Below are 18,496 nucleotides of genomic sequence, written 5' to 3'. Positions count from 1 at the left end.
TGACCTGAGAGTGAAGCAGATGTGACTGTGTGGTGCATAACCCTGCCCTCACTCGTGTGATACAGCGAATGTGGCTGCCCAGATTCTAACCCTGCCCTCACTTGTGTGATACAGTGAATGCAGCTGCCCAGATTCTAACCCCGCCCTCACTCGTGTGATACAGCGAATGTGGCTGCCCGGATTGTAACCCTGCTCTTGTTCAAGTCGTGACCACGATGTGGTTTATGGATTTGAACATTGCTGTTACTTAGATAAGTCCATTTGTCTTTGAATGGCTGCTGAAAGCTACTTTTATTGCCTTTGGAGTTTAAAATATCATTTCTGGAAAAAAGGTTTATTTATCTAACTTTTGAGAGTCTGTACAATCCAGGAGGGTTTTAGAAATGTGTTGAGAGACCCATCTTTTCTCAGAGTCGGTCAGCAGCTCCTGTTCATCAGTTGTGTGATTAAGAGGCAGTAGCTCAGTGGTTAACAGCACTGCTCACAGTCACTCTGCCTCTCTGGGTCAAGCAATTTTAACTTTGACTTTGCTTTTCTCCTGCCATGGTTCAATTACAAGCAACATTCCTCATGGCAAGTGTATATACAACAGAATCGCAACCAAAGAAGGTTGTGAATTTCAGGGCATACATCCGGTAGGCGGTATTAATCTTTGCATTTTATTTTTCAAATGAACAAGCAACACAGGACTCAGGGTAGCAAACACCAAATGCCTGATTGTTTCCAGAAGTCCAAGGAAGAAGGCCGTGCAGGCTGCTGGGCTATAATAAGCCTACCATGTGTCTTATACCTCCCTGTCTTCCACGTGCCTGAGAATTCCTATTTGATGAGAAATAATCAGATGAAAATCTACCTGAAAATTTTCTAGAGAAAACATATTCCAGTCACTGAAGAAGGCTCTGTTTCTGAGTTATCTTTTTCTTTGCTTAACTTACTATCACTTCGTGTGAGCGGCTCTGATCTTTTTTTCCAAGGGAGTCAGGAAAATGAATGCATTTGGCATCCTCGCTTCTGCATGCCCCTTGAGAGCCCAGAGCAGGGAGGCAGGTTTGGGAGTGTGTCCAGGAATCAGGCTGAAAATATAAACGAAGTCAGTGCAGATTTAACCTGACAAGATAGGCCGACAACCTTCTTGGGCAGAAAGCAAGCCCCAGAGAATCCGAAATGGAGGGAGGTAGATTGCAAACAGGATCAGAGCCAGCGACCTAGGGTGAAGCAGACAGGTGAGTGGACAGGCTGACACACGGGAGCTTCCAGACACTGGGAGCGCCCAGGTGGGGTGACAGCCAGCCAGCAAGCTGTGCAGCTGCCATGCTCGGTGCAGGGCAGCCACCTTGGTCGCTGGCCTGCAGGGTGGACATGAGCCTTGCGTGAGACAGCGGATGTCGGGTGGCCGGGGATGAGGCCGGGACACAGCAGGCACTGCTCGAATGGCCCAGGAGTCTCCTCGGCGCTGATTCCAGAGAAGAGACAGCACAGCAAGGACTTCGAGTGGAGCGTGGTGCTCTTATTTACTCTACTTGTGTCCACTCATTAAAAGGTCAGCGTGAAATGGACGGATGCTTATTACACACCCATGAACATTTTGGGCTGTGTGCTAATACAATATGTGGCATCTTCAGAAAGTTCATGGAGAACATGAATGATGGAAAGTGAAAATTTTTTGCAATAAGAGAAATGTATGTTTTTTTTTTAAAGATTTTGTTTATTTGAAAGGCAGAGTTACAGAGAGGCAGAGAAAGAGAAAGAGACAGAGGTCTTCCAGCTGCTTGTTCACTCCCCAAATGGCTGGAATGACAGGAGCTGGGCCAATCCAAAGCCAGGAGCCTGGAGCGTCTTCCTTGTCTCTGAGGTGCGTGCAGAGGCCCAAGGACTTGGTCCATCTTCTGCTGCTTTCCCAAGCACGTTAGCAGGGAGCTGGATCGGAAGTGGAGCAGCCAGGACTTGAATGGTGCCCATATGGGATGCCAATAGTGCAGGTGGCGGCTTTACCTGCTATGCCACCGTGCCGGCCCTGATAAATGTATCTTTTAATTCCATTTTCTCCAACAACCCAATTTCTCTCATCCCACCATTCTGTGAAAGGAGGCGGTGGATGTTGAGGGGAGTGGCTCGAGTCACTGTCACATCCAGATACTCTGGGGTCTGCGTTTGAACCGCTGTGGGCCACTTTCCAGGCCTCTGACTGCTCCTCCACCTTTCTCTACTTCCGTTTCTTCATGTGGACAATGGGATCTGCTTCTCACAGCCTAGGGTTGTTGCCAGCATAGATCCATTTTCTCTTGAGAAAATATCATCAGCTATGATTTCCTGAAAAGCCTTCTACACAGCAGATGAAACATACTCCTGTACTGCCATGGAACCACGTGAATTGTCTTGGCCTTTTCGGCCCTGGTTGACTTTATGGGGTGAAGTACTATAGTGCGTGTCTACGGCTCTCACAGTGAACTTCAACAAGGTATTGAATTCATCGCATTTGCAGGAAAGCAGCAACACTTGGAAAACTTGAAACTTCAAAAATGTAGCAAGGAGAATGTTGAACAATCTATGCATTGAAGTCTTTCAAGAAGTTTGTGGGGAAAAAGAATTGGAAGCAAGCTTCTTTTAGTATAAAAATTGAAATCCGTACATAGAAGGGGTCTTCAAAACTATGCATGATTCCAAAATTTTTGCACAAAAAACTAAAAACGTCTTTCAATTTCATTTCCTACTAACTTTTAGAAGTCCCCTACTGTGTTTAAGGAAACGGTCAGAAGCACTTAAATAAAGCTGTTCAAATATTCCCCTCCCATATTTACTCCCCCAAAAGTTTTTTGTAACTGAAAATTAACATATATGTACAGGAAGCCCAGTGAATTCTAAGTGCACAAGTGAATTTTTCCCAAGTAACCAGTCTTGTGGCCACCATATGAACCAATCTATAAAATGTGATGTCTAATATGTGTGACCACTTAGCATGGTCCATGCACTTAAAAAACTCACACTGGATTCATTTGTAGTTCATTTACACAACTTTTAAGTATATTTGGAAAAACTTGGGTATGTGAATCTACTTTGTATCTGTAAAGTTTACAAAGTCTAAATATAGTTCCAAAACAAAAGAATTAGGATCTGAGTTGACATGGGCCATAAATATCTAATATACAACTGATTTCAGTGACAATAAAAATGCAAAATATTTCATGAATACATTGTAAAGTGATTTCATATTGGCTTAAATAAAATACATGACAGTCTTATCTGTTTTTAAAATATTTTATTTTTAAAAAGCTATTTATCTGGCCAGTTCCGTGGCTCACTAGGCTAATCCTCCGCCTGTGGCGCCAGCACCCTGGGTTCTAGCCCCGGTTGGGGCACTGGATTCTGTCCCGGTTGCTCCTCTTCCAGTCCAGCTCTCTGCTGTGGCCCGGGAAAGCAGTGGAGGATGGCCCAAGTGCTTGGACCCCTGCACCCGTATGGGAGACCAGGAGGAAGCACCTGGTTCCTGGCTTCGGACTGGCGCAGGGCACTAGCTGTAGCAGCCATTGGGGGGGGGGTGAACCAACAGACGGAAGACCTTTCTCTCTCTCTCTCCCCCACTGTCTAACTCTGCCTGTCAAAAAAAAAAAGCTATTTATCTGAAAGGCAGATTCACAGGGAGAAAGGAGAGCTGGAGAGAGAGAGACAGAGAGAGAGAGAGGTCTTCCATTTGCCAGTTCACTCCTCAAATGCCAGCCAAAGCCTGGGCTGGACCCTGCTGAAGCCAGGAGCCAGGAGCTTCATCTGGGTCTCCCACGTGGGTGGCAGGGGCCCAAGCACTCAGGCATCTTCTGATATTTACCCAAGCACATTAGTAGGGAGCTGGACAGGAAGTGCAGCATCTGAGACTCCCACTGTGTTCTGATATGGAATGCCCGCATCACAAGTGGGCGGCTTAACTCATCGTGCCACAACGCTGACCCCTCTTCTTACTTTTAGAAATGTGCCAGTAAGTGTGGGAGACCACGCATAGCTCACGTGATGTTATGGTCTGGAACGAGGCCAGCACCCCTGAATCTGGCCTTGTGCTCACGCCAGGCCAGCAGCTGCAGTTGGTTCCTTTCATCACTCTTCTGTATGCCAGGGCTCGGGAACACTAGCGTCTGTGGACCAGTTCTACCGGGGTAGGTTTTTTGGATGCTTTGCTTTTCTTTTCCTTCCTGCTCTCTGATTCTAGAGGCCAAATTTCTCTAAGGTTTTGGGCCCTAATTTTTACTGTAGGGAGTTATACACTTATTTGTCCTGTCACTCTTCCTTCCCTGTTTTTAAAAAAAGTTATTTATTTATTTACCTGTTATTTGACAGGAGTGTGTGTGTGTGTGTGTGTGTGTGTTTACTGGGGCAGGGGGAGTTCTTTTTTTTTTTTAAAGATTTATTTATTTTACTGAAAAGAGTTACACAGAGAGAGAAGGAGAGGCAGAGAGAGAAAGAGAGAGAGAGAGAGTTCTTCCATCCGCTGGTTCACTCCCCAATTGGCCACAATGGCCGGAGCTGTGCCAATCCGAAGCCAGGAACTAGGAGCTTCTTCTGGGTCTCCCACATGGGTGCAAGGACCAAAGGACTTGGACCATCTTCTACTGCTTTCCCAGGCCATAGCAGAGAGCTGGGTTGGAAGTGGAGCAGCCGAGTCTCGAACTGGCGCCCATATGGGATGCTGGCACTGCAGGCAGTGGCTTTACCCACCACGACACAGCGCCAGCCCCAGGGGGAGTTCTTATCCACTGGTTCACTCCCCAAATGCTTGGGAACCAGGAATCTGATCCCGGCCTCCCATGTGGGTAGCAGGGACCCAATTAGTTGAGCTATCACCTGTCACCCCCAGGGTGCACATTAGCAGGAAGCTGGAATGGGAATTGAGCCAGGAGTCCCTGCCAGGCACTCTGAGATGAGACGTGGCTGTCCGCGAAGCAGCATCCAAATGCTGCCTTCTCCTCCATTCTTGTCTTTGTTCCTTCTGGTGCTTGATGCATGTGCACATTTATTGATGTATTTTGAAATCTATTTTTGAAAACTGATACACAATAATTGTACATATTTATAGGGTATAATGTGTGATATTTTGATACATGTACACAATGAGTGATGGTAAGATCAGGGCAATTAACATTTCCATCTCAAACATTTATCATTTCTTTGTTTTGGGAACTTTAAAAATCCTTTAACCTAGCTATTTTGAAATATATAGTAAATTGTAGTTCACCAAAATATCATGCTGAGTGAAATAAGCCAGTCCCAAAGGGACAAATATCATATGTTCTCCCTGATCTGTGACAACTAACTGAGCACCAAAAAGGAAACTGTAGAAGTGAAATGGACACCATGAGAAACAATGACTTGGTCAGCCCTTGTCCTGACTGTCGAGGAACAACTTACTATTTTATTCCTTTTAGTATTTTTTTGTTCTACTTAATACCATTGGTTGAACTCTTTAATTAACACACATTTATTCTTAGGCATTTAAAGTTAACTGAAAAGTGATCTGTTAAATATAAGAGTGGGAATAAGAGAGGGAGATGTACTGTTTGGCACATGCTCACTTGGACTTATCCCTAATGGTAGAGTTAGAAACGTGCCAGGGGATTCCAATTCAATCCCATCAAGGTGGCATGTACCAATGCCATCTCACTAGTCAAAGGCATCAGTTTAAGTTCACAATTGATCATAATGATAGGATTAAGTGTCAAAGGGATCACATAAACAAGACTAGTATGCTAATACTAATTGATAAGATTAAAAAGGAGAGAATGATCCAATATGGGAAGCGGGATACACAGCAGACCCATAGAATGGCAGATGTCCTAAACAGCACTCTGGCCTCAGAATCAGCCCTTCAGGCATTTGGATCTGGGTAAAAAGCCCATGAGAGTTTCACAGGCATGGAAAGCCAAGACACTCTGGGGAAAAAAAATGACCTAAATGAAAGATCTCTGTGGGTGAGATCCCAGCAGGAAGAACGGGCCATCAAAGAAGGAGGTACCTTTCTCTGAAGGGAGGAGAGAACTTCCACTTTGGTTATGGCCTTGTCTGTGGGGAGCAACTGGGAGCAACTCAGACTAGACTAAGTTACTGGAATTAAGACTTATTCTATGCATCTGCTCTCCCACAATATGGTGCTGGGAGAGGAGGAAACTGCTTCTACACAGCTGCCTCTCACCAATTTGACAAGCTGCAGGAGCTGCTCCTGATTGGAGGAGAGCAGCGTACTCGGCGTGTGGGCAGCCGAGTTGGGATTGGTGGAAGAGGACTATAAAGGAGGAGAGAGACAACATGCACCAGAAACATCTATCTGAAGGAACACCTGTGCAGCCCCCGAGAGAGCCGGCCGGCGGTGTGCCGCTCCCCCGCGGAAGTGGGGAAAGTGGCAGGGGTACCGCCCTTCCACGGAGGTGGAAGGGACGGTAGCCAACCCGGGAAGAACCAGCAGCAAACCCGGGGAGGGCCGAGCAGACGAAAGAACAACGCAGGGTCCTGTGTCGTTCCTCCACGAAGATGGGGAGCGACACTTGTCTAAAGAAGATTGGAGTTGGCGAACTCAAAAGGCTTCCATAGCCTTGGCAGCTCATGACAAGAGCCTCATGTGATTAATGATATCATAAATAAGAGTGTCAATTTTTAAATCAACAACAGGAGTCACTGTGTACTTACTCCCCATGTAGGAACTCTGTCCTTAATATGTTGTGCTATGCGAATTAATGGTAAAACTACTACCCAAACAGTACTTTATACTTTGTGTGTCTCTGTGGGTGCAGTCTGTTGAAATCTTTACTTAGTATATACTAAGGTGATCTTCTGTATATAAAGATAATTGAAAATGAATCTTGATGTGAATGGTACAGGAGAGAGAGCGGCCGATGGGATGGTTTTGGGTGGGAGGGAGGTTATGGGAGAGAAAGCCTCTATAATCCAAATGTTGTGCTTTGGAAATTTATATTTATTAATAAAAGTTGAAAAAAAATGTAGTTCACCAGAGTCACTTACTGTGCTATAGGGCACTGGAACTCATTTTCCTATCTAACTTAATCTTGTACCTATTAACCAACTTCTCCCTACCTCTGCCTACCTCCTACTCTTCCCAGCATCTGAAAAATCACATCAGGTTTTTATTCTATGAGCTCAACATTTTTAGCTTCCACATAAGAGTGAGATCGTGTGGTGTTTGCCTTTCTGTGTCTGATCCATTTCACTTAAGGTCCTCCATGCTCATCTCTGTTGTATTTGTCGTCTCACACCTGTATGTGGTCAAATGCCAACCTACATGTTAACTTCCTGTTTTGAAAAGTTTTACCTAGACGCATGGTATACAGATGGTGTTTTCACCATGCACCTCCTCACAGCAGAGCATGGATTTCCTGCCATCTACCTTATAAAACTGTTTGCTGACACAGCACCCTATTGCAAGGCCAAGACCACATATTTTAGATTTTTACTATAGCAACAGTTCAAGTCAAGATAGCAATTTCTCCTTTGGACACCGTGTGTGGTCTGATGAGAAAAGTCCCCAGAATCTCATCTTAAACAACAAAAGTTTATCTCTGCCCCATCTCACGGCATTGGCTTAGCAGTGGGTGCTTGTGGCCATTGGCACATCAGTCATTCATGAAGGTTGTTTTTTTTTTCCCCCTTCAATTGCCTCCACCATTTTCAAAGATTTCTGTATGTGAATGGGTTATTTGCATCCAGGCCGTACAGGAGAGGGAGAGAGAAGAGAAAGACAGGCCCTGGTAGCTGAGAAACAAGTGGGAGTTGGCAGTAGAAATGGCTTGAGTGTTGAGGAGTCCGTGTCCTCTGAAACGCCGGTTTATGTCTCCACTTGATTTCTTCTGCACTTCAACATTGGACGTTATCTTGTGTCTTTTTTTCATAATTTACTTCACTCATGCTTGGAAATGGCTGTGTATCTTATGTTGTGCCTTCTGCATTGAAAGTCTATGCCATTGATCTCTCTTTGCCAGCTTCTCTTTCCTCCTTTATTTTTTGATTTGTGTGGCCCTCATAAGCAAAGTTCTAGGGGTGCTTGGTGTTGTTTTCACTTTCTGTTTCTTGACTTTGCTTTCTGGGTCATTTTGCTTGGTTTCCTTTTCCTTGGCTTTTCCCTTTCTGCTGCTTTTTTTTTTTTTTAAGAATTATTTTATTTATTTTAAAGAGTTGCAAAGAGGTAGAGCCAGAGAGAGCAAGAGGTCTTCCATATGCTGGTTCACTCCCCAAATGATCGCACGGCCAGAGCTGAGCAGATCTGAAGCCAGGAGCCAGGAGCTTCTTCCAGGTCTCCCATGCAGCTGCAGGGGCCCAAGGACCTGGTCCATCTTCCACTGCTTTCCCAGGCCACAGCAGAGAGCCGTAGAAGAGGAGCAGCTGGGACTTGAACCGGCGCCCACAGGGGATTCCGGCACTGCAGCCTGGGGCTTTAACCCACTGCACCACAGCGCCAGCACCCCTGCTTCTTAAAATGACTTTGGTTGCCTTGTTGCTCACGTCACAGAAAACGAAGGAAAAAGCTAAGCAGGAGTTCTGTGCTGTTAGGCCTGTTACTGGATGAATTCCCTCTGGTGACTGAGAAAGAGCCAGCCAGCAGCTGAGGGCTTTGGAATCTGAGCAGTGTTGAGTCAGCTTCCCACTGGGATGCCGAAACTGCTCAGCGCGCTCACCATCCTCCGTCGTGTCTGCGGGCGTAGCTACAAGCGGTATCTGTCGTGTTTTGCTTATGCTGTGGATGCTACCTGGAAAGGTGGTTTTGCAGATAGGGCCGGAGAAGGTGATTAATATCCTATCTCTTTCCTATTGACTCGTCTCCCGGGCTTGTGTCCAGTAGGTGGGCTCCTGCCTCTGCTCTCTGAGCCCATTTGTCAGCTCAATTCATCCATCTGTTGCCTTCTGTCTATGTTGTCTTCCAGGGTCTTGAACAAGCCATTGTCCTCTGATGGCTTCTACACAAATCTCTTCCTTTTTATGTGCTTTCAAATTGTTTTCCTTTCTCTTCAATTATATCAGAATATGGGAAGGAGAGAAGATTCCTTATCTGTCATTTGAACAGAAGCCCCAGGTTGTTACACTCAGATTGAGGGCCATTTCTTTTCCTGGAGGTCAATTGACAATTGACGGATGGAGTGACGGGTCAGAGTGTAGTGGAGCAGTGGGCAGCATATTAACTTCTCCAAGCTACCCAAGGAGACAGCGGAGCCAGGAGTTTGCTGTTAGGTTCTGGGGCTTTTCAGGTTCATGACAAGGTCTAACTGACCACACAGCCAGGAAATTACCTAGTTTTCCTTTCATAGAATTCGGTATCAGTGTTATTTCACAAGCATGGTTTACATTGCGTTTCTCCAGGCATTTCAAGTGACGGGGGTAAATCCAAGGTCAGCTTCCAGGAATGTCATCCCTCAGCAAACCCAAGTCTCAGGCCCGTCTGAAGTCTGTTCCCACACATCAACAAACTGGAGGTATCACACAGGATTTTTTACACAATTTAACTAGATGTCATTAGCAGCCAAAGCTCCATGTCTGAAGTCTTCTCTTTCTTACACATATACAGATGAGAATTCTGTCATAGTCGGTTTGGACTACCATAATGAAAATACCACAGACAGGGGGAATTAACCAACAGAAATTTTTTTTTTTAATTCTTTTTTTAAATTTATTTGACAGAGTTAAACAGTGAGAAAGACAGAAAGGTCTTCCTTCCATTGGTTCACGCCCCAAATGGCTGCTATGGCTGGAGCTATGCTGATCCGAAGCCAGGAGCCAGGTGCTTCTCCTGGTCTCCCATGGGCTGCAGGGGCCCAAGCACTTGGGCCATCTTCCACTGCATTCCCGGGCCACAGCAGAGAGCTGGACTGGAAGAGGAGCAGTCAGGACTAGAACCAGCACCCACATGGGATGCCGGCACTGAAGGCGGAGGATTAACCAAGTGAGCCATGGTGCCGGCCCTGAAATTTGTTTTTCATAGTTATGGAAGATGGAAGTACAAGATGGGTACCAGCTTTGCTGGGCTGTGCTGATGATGATTCTGGCTACCTTACAGATGGCCGGCATCTTACTATGTCATTACATGATGGAAAGAGGTCATGTATGATGTATCTCTTGTATCATCATGAGGGCTCATGATCCAGGGGATCCCAGAGCCTCACCTCTTCCTAATACTGTAACTTTGGGAATGAGGACTCAGCATATGAATTTTAGGGGGCACAAACGTTCAGTCCATAGCAGATCCCTATTCATTCTGACATCCAATTTCCACTTCTTCCATATTAGCTAATACTTGTAAAGGTAAATTAAATAGGAAAAATAAAAAATCTTACTTTGTGATTAAATGACTTTGGATACACTATGTAGGTATCACCTAAATGCGTTGAGGTATAGTCTTTCTTTCATATCTCATACTTGGGGAAACTATACGCTGACTATTCCTAAAGTACCAAACCATTGGTCAACTTGGAAAACACTATACCAAACAGGTGGGCTATAGTTTTTTTGTTTGTTTAATTTACAAAAAGGTGAAATTGACTTCTTTGTGTGTATAGTTCTGTGAGTGTTAACCCTTAACCAAGTAGCTTTGTGTAATTGCCATAGGATACAGAATCCTTCCATCTCCTCCAAACTCAGCATACGCCTTTGAGATCCATCTAAGTTGTTGAATGTATCAGCAGTTAATTCCTTTTTATTGCTGAATAGTACCTCATCCTGTGATTTTACCTCCAGTTCAGTTTGAGAACCGGAGGTTACTGGGTTCTGTTTGTGTGTTGGTTTTCACCATTATGAAAAGCAATTTCATAACATTCATTGTACTCATACCAGTTTTTCTTCAAATAGAAATTTTGCTTCTTTAGAATAAATTCCCACGAGTGATATTCAGGCACTAGGGTAAGTACATGCTTAATTGTATAGGGGACTTGTAAACTATTTCCAGAGGGTGGCTGTGTTAGTCTGCATTCCCAGAAGTGTTTTCGGCAGTGTGTGAGCTCGCCAGGTGCACAGTCACCAGCACTTAGGATTGCCACTTATTAGACATTCATGTATTCACGTACTCACTGTCTTGGCCATCTAATACATATGGAGTGCTGGCTCTTATTTTATTTAGCATTTAACTAGCACCTTTGCATGTATTCATCTATTCATTGGAAAAGTGCATGTTCAAATCTTTTCTCATTTTTTGTTGAATTGTTTTCCTGTCTTTGAATTTAGATAATTCGTTCAATATTCTGAATAAATCTCATTTATTACATTTGCAATTTTCAAATATTTTCTCCTAATCCATAGCTAGGTTTTTCATTGATGGGACCAAGTCTTTCACAGAAAAACGTATATTTTTAATTTTTGTGAAGTCCAAATTATATATTCTTTAATTATTATACTTTCTAAAGATTTACTTATTTATTTGAAAGGCAGTAATAGAGAGACAGAGACAGAGAGAGAGAGAGAAATCTTCCATCTGCTGGCTCACTCCTCAAACGGTTGCAACATCCATGGCTGAGCTAGGCCACACCCAGGCGCCAGGAGCTTCTTTCAGGTCTCCCACGTGGTTACAGGGGCCAAGTACTTAAGCCACATTCTGTTGCTTTCACAGGGGCATTAGCAGGGATCTGGATCAGAAGTGGAGCAGCTGGGACACATGGGCTCCACATGAGATGCTACATGGCAGGTGGTGGTTTAACCAGCTACGCTTTTTGTTTTAAATTAAGAATTGCGGCCGGCGCTGCGGCTCACTAGGCTAATCCTCCGCCTTGTGGTGCCGGCACACCGGGTTCTAGTCCTGGTCAGGGCGCCGGATTCTGTCCTGGTTGCCCCTCTTCCAGGCCAGCTCTCTGCTGTGGCCAGGGAGTGCAGTGGAGGATGGCCCAAGTGCTTGGGCCCTGCACCCCATGGGAGACCAGGAGAAACACCTGGCTCCTGGCTTCGGATCAGCACAATGCACCGGCTGCAGCGTGCCGGCCGTGGCAGCCATCGGAGGGTGAACCAATGGCATAAAGGAATACCTTTCTCTCTCTCTCTCTTTCTCTCTCTCTCTTTCTCTCTCACTATCTGCTCTGCCTGTCAAAAAAAAAAAAATCGTAGTGTTGCCCTCTACATTACTTCTATCTTTTAAAATTTTTATGTAAGGTATGAGGTTGTGTTGAGGTTCATTTTGCTCACTTGCATGTCCTGTGTGTGTCAGTGTCCCTTTACCACTTGTTAAGGAGATGATGCTTCCTCTATGAATTGGCTGGGCTTCTGTTTTGTTTTGGTGGTTGGTGTGTCTGTTCCTTCATCAATATCACACTGTGTTGGTGGATATGGCTGTACTGTACTGTGCGATAGACATGTTAACACTGAGTGGCGTGACACTTCTATCTTCTAATTCTTTTGGCTAGTATAGTTTCTTTGCATTTTTGTATACATTTTAGAATCAACTTGTCTACATCTACACACTCAAGATCTCAGAAATTCATTTTACTTCGATTTGCAGTGATCCTTTCTCAGCACAATTATCTTCTGATTCCGAATCTTCAAACCGACGTTCCATGTCACATCCCTGCTCGTGGTTGGAGTGTCATCCTTCTTCTGCTGAAAAATACTTAACAGGGGCTGTTCTTGTGGTGCAGTGACTTAAGCCCCTGCTTGCTATGCCGGTATGCCACAGGGGCATCTCAGCACCTCCACTTTCCGATCTAACCCCCTGCAAATGAGCCTGGCAATGCAATGTCGACCCACAAGCCTGGAGCAAGGTCGGGAGCAGTCCCACCTTGATCCTCAGTTAGACAATGATGTGCTCAAGTTGCTATGGTGGGATGACCCAGTGCAGGCATTTCTGAGAAGCCCACCTTTTAGAGAATCCACAGGCGTGGTTCTGTTGTCTTATTCTTCATGCCTACGTATGCAGTTGCATTTATCTGAGAAGGAAAAAAAGGCACTTTTGTTGTTGTTGATCTGGATCTCGTAGGAGCTCTGGAGCAGGACTCCATCTGGGCCGAGTGCTGAAACCGAGAGCAAATCTTCCACTGAAGAACAGTATCGCTTCTTGTGAATTACAGTGGCTAAAGGCTATGAGACAGAACATTGGACATAAAGTGCATACAATTTAATTTCCCCAACTACAATACCCTCCTCTAAAATCTTCTCCCATGAAAATTTGCTAAGTGTATCTGCAAGATATGTTAAGCAAGTTGTAGACACTAGATGCCTAGAAAATAGTTTATATTTAAGATTTTAAAAGTTTTCACGTAGCTCAGCTAGTTTTTTTTTTTTTTTTAAGATTTATTAGTTTATTTGAGAGGCGGAAAGACAGAGATCCGCTACCTGCTGGTTCACTCCCTAATTGTAGCAACAGTCAAGGTTGGGAGAGGACAAAGCTCAGATCCAGGAATTCCATCCAGGTCTCCATGTGGGGCAGGAAACCAAGTACTTGGGCTGACACCTGCTGCCTCCCAGGTGTATTAGCAGGAAGCTCAATCAGAAACGGAGCAGCTGGGACTCGAACCAGGTGCTCTGCTATGGGATGCTGCCACGTCAGGCTTGGCTACCCTCTGTCTCACAACACCTGCCCCTCCATCGATATTTCTCTGTTCCGGGGCTGTTCTGTGCCTTAGCATGTTTAGCAGCGTCCTGGACACCTACCCACTAGACACCACTGGCCCTCCACTCACCCCCAGTCATTACCATCAAAGTCACCGCCATAGTTAGCAGACTGGGGGAGGGGAGAAAAGTGGCCCATGGTTGAGAACCACCGAGTTGGAAAATAATGGAAGCAGTAAGCAGTAGTCTATGTTGGCACATTGTTGGGGACTTCAATTTGGAAAAATGTTAAAGACAAAAACAAATCTCATTTCAGAAAAATTGTGTTAAGATCAGTAGGTGAAAGTGAGCTATAAAATGCACTGACATTTATATTAAATGATATATTGAGGTAGTCCAACGCCGTATCATTTCCCAAATTTCCGACATCTCTTTTTGGGCATGGGTTACCTAAAAACCATACGTTACACATAGATGTCAAATTTATTTACTTCCAAGATTTATTCTTGCCATAAAATATTTACTTTTCCTTCACAGACAAGTGTCATTTCCTGGCTGTTGGATATTTCTATTTTATGCTGAACTTAATGGACTATTATAGAGCAGCTATTTGTGGAGTTATATAAAAGTAGTCAAGTCATTTTATTTTACACTCACACATCTTCATATTCAGTGATGCGATTTTATGTGCTTCGTTTATGAAATGAGCCTATTTTTCCAGTTTTTAAAAACTCATTCACACCCATCTAGGCACCTCAGCAGGAGGGCTTCAGCAACCAGGGGGCGGTATTTCTCTGTTTGCTCTGTTCCCTGCAGAAGGCCCAAGACAGGTGGTCTCTCTCCTGCACACTCCAGCCTGTGGTTTGTGAGGTTAGACTGTTTTCTGTTAGATTTTAAGTGGACATTAGAATTATTCACTGCAACAATGCACCATAAAATCTTCCATTCATATTAGAGCCATTGATCATTCAAGGATATGATTGCAATGAAATAATGATGCAAGGATAATGTTCTATTTATAAGTAAAACATTTTAAACAATACCATTTATATCCCATTTTTTAATATTTCCACACCCAGATAAATCTCAGGTAATCCAGCAGTAATAAGAAATGTTTTCATAGTTTCAAAAAAATTCAACATTACAGTACAATTGAATTATATTTAAAAGTATAAAATTTTAATTTTTAAGCATCACTTATTAAAATGATATGGGAGATCTGATATTAAAATAAAACACTAAACTGAAACATCAGCTAAAGATGGTCACTTTGTTCTTTGGAAACCATTGGTAACAGTAAATAACATGTTGCAATCTAGAATAGCTTTTGTCACTGGAAGCATAATTCATCTTTTCCCCTATCTTGGTGAAGGTGACTTTCATGGCTGCATTTAGATTCCGACTTGCCTCTCACTGCAAGCAATTGCACTTAATAGCTTGAGATTTGTGAAACAAAAGCAAAGCACGGGGCCCAGGAAAGAACCAGACTTTGAATTCCAGTCTAGCTTGAAGGGGCTGCAGTAAGTTCCTTCTTTCTGGAGTAGAAGGCTCCCTGTAGGAAGGACGTGCGCTAGTGGCAGGTGGAGACAAGGTAGTGTGATGGAGCAGGTGAACTGAAACCTGTGGTCCAAGGGAGGCGCAAAGCCACAGCACCAGGAGTGCCCAGCACTCCCACCCGGAAGGAGGAGTGAGCAGGGATTCCCAAAGGGTTGTGTGTGTTTTTGGCACACTTTAGCATACTTCAATTTTGGGTGCATACCTAAAGGGATTAGCAGACTTGAACAAAGCCCAGCCAGACCCCAGAGATGACGCCGTATGCGTTCTTCAAGTACCTGCACAAGCATTCGCGGAACAGAGCAGAGGGTGGCAGGAGGTGGGTGAGGTTTCCTGCCCCAGGAAGCCCTCTCAAGTGTGCCCATAACTTTGCCTTTAGACCTTTGCTACTCACAGCGTGATCTCAGCACCCCACCATGTGGGAGGTTGTCAGCCCCACCCCCAGTGAGTGAATGTCCCAAGTCACACAGGTCTGGACTGTCCACCTGGCACCCTGTCCTCCTAGCTCACAGCCAGTTGTAAGACTCCAAACCGTGCCCGTGGCTTACTGCTTGAAACACGCCAGCTGACATTGCTCTGGGCTCCGTGTACAGTTTTCATTTCGATTTCCTTAGTAGCACACCTGTGATGTTGCGAGGTGTCTCATGCCTCTTCTTGTCAAGTGTCAGCGAGAGTGGCTGGTCTGGTCCGGGGTCGGCTGTCCCTCCCGTGACCCTCGCAGGGCAGACATCACCGACAATCAGCAATCAGCGTGCGGCGCCAGCGCTCAGGCTCAGCCCTTCACTGAACAGCCCGTCTCCATCAGCCATTGCTAATTTACCACAATGGGACTGGAGGTGAAGTCGCTACCATCCTGATTTTCAGTCTTGCTACCACTCGAGTGTGCTGTGATTTTGAGCCAGCTTTATCCTAGGTCTTGATTTTTTCATTTGTAATATAAAAAGGCACTCATTTTCAATTCTACCATCATCAGCCTGACTCAAAGAATGGAAAAAAGTGAAATGTATGAAATTGGACATCTCTTCCAATTCATAGTTCTATTATGAAAATATGTAATAATAGGCTACCCATGAGAATTTCAATACTTCACATGCTTATTATGACTTATGTGTGAACAGATAACATTAATCCAAAGTATTCTAGCTCTTAAAATATGTTTCTTGCATTTCTGTTTATAAAATGAATCTAGATTACCCGGAAATTATTTCTTGATGCTGATCAAGAATTCTGTAAGCTAAAGTCAACTAACATTAAACACAAATGTGTTTTTCTAAAGAATTCATTTTTCAAGAATTCCTTTGTAAAATTTCTCAAGTCTCAGTAATAGTAATTAACTCCAGCTTCCAATTACACTGTCTTTAGCACTGAGTGTTCACATGAGAACGACGCAGCCCAAATTCACTTAACATATGGCACTGCAGCTGTTCTGGAAAACGAGCTGCAGAAAGCTGGTGTTCTCTTAGGTCGCAGGTATCGTGACTCAAGCATCAAATTAAAGATTGCAATCAGCTTCCAGCTATGCAGATCGAAAGAGCTACCGCCACTGCTGGCAATTAGCTTATGTAATAAACTCACCAGAAATGGCTCAGTTTTGGGGGGTGGGGGTGGGGGTGGGGGTGAGAAGAGCCGTCCCGATGAGGCATGTGTCATAAACCGCCAGCTTCTGGGGACAGCTGCCCGGTGCATGCACTCGTGTGACCTTGTGTGATCTTGGCAAGTTCTTGAACATCTTTGTGTCTTGTTTCTACTGTGCTAAAAGGGATAGCTCCTATCACATGGCGTGCTTACATGGCAAACTTGAAAACGATACTTGCGGTGCTTAGAAAGCCAGGTGTCAGCCAGCGAAGGCCCAAAACATGAAGACGATTCTTGTTAACAGGAAGTGTTCCAAGTTTTTAGGTGTCGTGGCTGTTGACCAAGACTCCCGGGCCCACACACAACGCATCTCCTACAGTGTCCTGTGTCTGTAGGGCAGCCTGTTGACTTTCACACCCACAGAGCTGTGGGGCTGTACACCCCTGTGGCCTGGCTGTTGGGGCCTACGCAGGGTTCAGAGTTGTTGCCTTACAACCTGGGTCGACTGTGGCTTTGCGATCAGATCAGAAGGCCATGCCCTGGACGATTCAGCTGCAGCTGAGGCAAGTCAATGACCAGTGACGAGCTAGCAGGTGGCCTCTGTTCCCCCGGTGGGACCTGTGTTCTCAGCCCCACGGATGTGACAGTGCTGACGACGAGGACGCAAAGGGCTGCTCCCCTCCCGAGGCTGCTCCCGCTTTGTGCTGGGCCCTCTTGGGCAGGCTTTCTCTCACTCGCCCACCGAACAGGGGCTCTGCAGAATGGGCCTGTCCTATCTGCCCTTCGTGGGACTAGCAACTTCTCCAAAAGAACCACTGAGGTCTGATGCACCTTGAGGAAATTCAGATAACATCTGGTCTTTTTTTTTTTTATTTTATTTTTTTGACAGGCAGAGTGGACAGTGAGAGAGAGAGACAGAGAGAAAGGTCTTCCTTTGCCATTGGTTCACCCCCCAGTGGCTGCTGCGGCCGGCGCACTATGCTGATCCGATGGCAGGAGCCAGGTACTTCTCCTGGTCTCCCATGGGGTGCAGGGCCCAAGGACCTGGGCCATCCTCCACTGTACTCCCTGGCCACAGCAGAGAGCTGGCCTGGAAGAGGGGCAACCGGGACAGAATCCGGCGCCCTGACCAGGACTAGAACCTGGTGTGCCGGTGCTGCTAGGCGGAGGATTAGCCTAGTGAGCCGCGGCACTGGCCAACATCTGGTCTTTACGTCTTCAGCTTCCAGGGCCTGGCATCGGTTCTGCGGGGCTGTTTTCCTGAGAAGGGCAGGGCTCTTGGTTTTCAAGCAGATACTTGAACCTCAGCAATCTGAATACAGAGGCTGCCCGTGAAACCAATGAAAGCCAGCATCTCAGGCATGGGACAAGCACATCACAGGTAGTTTACCTCCTGCAGGTGCAGCCAACGCGTAGTCACAGCTGAAAGCCATTTTGCATTTAGACCTTTGCTGCCCATGTGTGACGTCAGCACCCCACCACTCGGGAGGTGGTCAGAAACATAGAATCGCAGCCCCACCCCCAAACTGAATCAGAACCCTCTGCTGACTTGTGTGCAAAGTTTGAGAAGCTGTGGCTCAGAAAGGGCCCTCAGTTCAGCCATCCTTAACGGCACCACGGGCAGAAGCAGAGCTGGCATTTCCCGCGGCCCTTCGGAGTTCACGGGTCTGCGGAGTGGTATGACACAGGGGTGTCGGAGCACTCCTCCCAGGACTGACAACCGCTCCAACTCGGCATCATGGCCTTGACCTCATGGAGAAGAGGGATTGTCAGGAAGACTGGGTGTCGAATACAGCACGTCCAACAAGAAACTTTGAAGATACCAACAAATAAATTCTTGAACTTTCATCCAGCACTAAATTTC

General features: G+C 45.5%; 1 long non-coding RNA gene across 4 annotated transcripts in view; it reads left to right on the top strand.

The window, feature by feature from the left end:
• Positions 1-3,916: 3,916 nt before the first annotated feature.
• The window catches only part of LOC138843675 (uncharacterized), a 63,953-nt gene continuing 49,373 nt past the window's right edge, over positions 3,917-18,496 (top strand). For all 4 annotated transcript variants that reach the window (XR_011378603.1, XR_011378602.1, XR_011378601.1 and 1 more), the window contains exon 1: positions 3,917-4,142. This is a non-coding gene — a long non-coding RNA (uncharacterized lncRNA). The remainder of the gene's footprint in view (positions 4,143-18,496) is intronic.

This window comes from Oryctolagus cuniculus, chromosome 9 (assembly GCF_964237555.1).
Source record: "Oryctolagus cuniculus chromosome 9, mOryCun1.1, whole genome shotgun sequence".
In the NCBI taxonomy this organism is placed as follows: Eukaryota; Metazoa; Chordata; class Mammalia; order Lagomorpha; family Leporidae; genus Oryctolagus; species Oryctolagus cuniculus.
Note: the sequence above shows the minus strand (reverse complement) of the source record. Positions and strands in the feature narration are given on the sequence as shown.